Source organism: Palaemon carinicauda, chromosome 13 (assembly GCF_036898095.1).
Source record: "Palaemon carinicauda isolate YSFRI2023 chromosome 13, ASM3689809v2, whole genome shotgun sequence".
NCBI lineage: Eukaryota > Metazoa > Arthropoda > Malacostraca > Decapoda > Palaemonidae > Palaemon > Palaemon carinicauda.
The window spans coordinates 12,810,798-12,814,050 of record NC_090737.1 but is presented as its reverse complement, the minus strand read 5'-3'; positions in this window follow the sequence as shown (position 1 = coordinate 12,814,050).

Sequence of the window (3,253 nt, the reverse complement as noted above, 5' to 3'; positions counted from 1 at the left end):
GTAATCGGATAGCCATTAATGAAAGCTGTTTTTTACTCCCCTTTTTTTCCGCTTGAAAATTCAGATTGGCAGCAAATACGTCAAAGCCGACTGCAATGCTTTTCCTTTCGGTGTTTTGAACGTTGCAAATGAATTCAGCCGATTCTTTTGTGCCTATCAAGAACAGATTTAATCTGGAAGCAATAATGTTCGAAGCAGATATTCCACCTCGGTCGTTTGAAGCATTGTAGGTGAAACACGAGGAATACTGCAGTGATTCTATTTTTTTTATATCACTGTTTCTCCAGTGACTTTCGCTTAGCTACCATTTTTTTTAGTCTTTTATTATTGTAAACTAAGCACTCTGGCTTTTATTCTTCTATTGAAGAAAAATACCAGAGCATGTTTTTCATATGTTTAATTCCAAGAGTTTTTAATCTGAAATTTTATCCAGAAGTGATAAATAATATTTGATTTAGTTGGTTGTATTTGAGAAATTTGATAAAATGTGTTGTATTAGATAAGATACTACGGCTACAGAGTTTTGGAGTCTTTTTGACTAGCTAGACAGTACTAAATTGGATCCTTCTCTCTGGTTATTATTAATTTTCCCTTTACCTAGACATATACAGCGAATAGTATGGCCTTTTCTTTACATATTCTCCACTGTCCTCATACACTTAACAACACTAAGATTACCAAACAATTCTTCTCTCAAGAGGTTAACTACTGCACTGTAATTGTTCAGTGGCTACTTTCCTCTTGGTAAGGGTAGAAGCGACTATTTAGCTATCGTAAGCACCTCTTCCAGGAGAAGGACGCTCCAAAATCAAACCATTGTTCTTTAGTCTTGGGTAGTGCCATAGCCTCTGTACCATGGTCTTCCACTGTCTTGGGTTAGAGTTCTCTTGCTTGAGGGTACACTCGAGCACACTATTTCATCTCATTTCTCTTCGTCTTGTTTTGTTTAAGTTTTTATAGTTTATATAGGAAATATTCATTTTAATGTTGTTACTCGTATTAAAAATCTTACTTTTCCTTGTTTCCTTTCCTCCCTGGGCTATTTTCCCTGTTGGAGCCCCTGAGCTTATAGCATCGTGCTTTTCAAACTAGGGTTGTAGCCCTTGGGCTTATAGCATCGTGCTTTTCAAACTAGGGTTGTAGCCCTTGGGCTTATAGCATCTTGCTTTTCAAACTAGGGTTGTAGCCCTTGGGCTTATAGCATCGTGCTTTTCAAACTAGGGTTGTAGGCTAGGAAGTAATGATAATAATAAAATGAGTTATTGAAATTTTATTTCTCTCTAATTCCAAAATATCAGTTTTTATCATTCCTCCTTTGAGTCCAGTTTTATGTAATAATATAAAATAAATTTTAAGCTAAATAACTCTGTGTTCAATACAGTTCATATCTTGCACGAAGAGAGGGAGGAAAAAGAAAACATTACAATCTATAGCGGGTATGAATTACAGTCGCCTAAAAAATCATTTCAGTGAAATTGCATTGTTGAAGACAGATCTTCCAATTCGTAATCCGATAGCCATTAATGAAAGCTGTTTTTTATTTCCCCTTTTTTTCCCTTGAAAATTCAGATTGGCAGCAAATACGTCAAAGCCGACTGCAATGCTTTTCCTTTCGGTGTTTTGAACGTTGCAAATGAATTCAGCCGATTCTTTTGTGCCTATCAAGACCAGATTTAATCTGGAAGCAATAATGTTCAAAGCAGATATTCCACCTCGATCGTTTTAAGCATTGTGTGTGCAACGCGTGGAGGACTGTAGTGATTCTATTTTTCATTTCCATGTTTTTTATTTGTTGATATATCTGTTTTTCCAGTAGCTTTTGCATAACTGCCATTTGCTGTAAGTTTATTATCTTAAACTAAGCCCGCCAGCTTTTATTATTCAATTAAAGAGACTGACCATATATACATATATACATATACATTTATAATCAGCGCTCAAGCCCCCTCTCCACCCAAGCTAGGACCAAGGAGGGCCAGGCAATGGCTGCTGATGACTCATTAGATAGACCTATAGGCTCCCCAAAACCTCCAATCCTTAGGTCACAAGAATGGTGAGGTTGCAGCGACCAAAGGAACTGACGAGTTTGAGCTGGACTCGAACCCCAGTCTAGGAATGGCTGCTGATGACTCATCAGATAGATCTATAGGCTCCCCTAAACCCTCCATTCTTAGGTCACAAGGATGATGAGGTTGCAGCGACCAAAGGAACTGACGAGTTTGAGCTGGACTCGAACCCCAGTCTGGCGTTCTTTTATAAGATTTATTCGTTGCATATACGGAAAGATGATCAATAACCAATTGAATCAATAGGAGAGATTTCAGCGTTGTGTTGGAATAAGAGAAGTGTTGCATGACTGTTATCCAGTTATTGTTGCTAAATGGAAAGGAGAGATCATGCACTGTTCGTGTTCTTTGAATCGTTAGAGAAATTTCGATCTTGCACTCTCTCTCTCTCTCTCTCTCTCCCTCTCTCTCTCTCTCTCTCTCTCTCTCTCTCTATCTCTCTCTCTCTCTCTCTCTCTCTCGTTCAAGAAATAATACCTGATACTTGGAAAAAGGAAGCTTTAAAATATTTACATTATGATATTAACTTTTTGGAGATTTTCCTTCAAAGTTTTCCTTAAATGAGAATTCCTATGGGGAATTTGGAAATATTCTTTCCGTTATGTCCCGACCACCAATAAAAATAAGAATTTTGTAAAATTAATTTACATTTCATAACGTTGAATGAATTAATTGATGATAGGTATAAATATAGATGGTCTGTATAATGAGAGCAACTATTATGATACATGTAGAGTAATACTTGATACATATCTGATTGGTAACGTCTCTGCCTGGTGTTTGCCAGTCGGGGGTTCGAGTCCCCCTCAGTCTCGTTAGTGCCATCAGTGTCTGCAACCTTACCATCCTTGTGAGCTAAGGATGGGGGGTTTGGGGGAGCCTATGGGTCTATCTGTTGAGTCATCAGCAGCCATTGCCTGGGCCCTCCCTGGTCTTAGCTTGGGTGGAGAGGGAGCTTGGGCGCTGATCATATGTATATATGGTAAGTCTCTGTACTTTGATGATTTTATAATATTTCAACCAAGACTTTACAGCATATGTAATTTCTAATATCTTATTTATATAATATTGTTATTAGAAATATCTTGTCACAATAAATTGTCTTTATTTAAAGGATATTCTGTTGGCGTATATTGATTGATAAGAGGATTGTCTGAAAGCGGGAAAAAAAAAGTTTGTAAAGATTT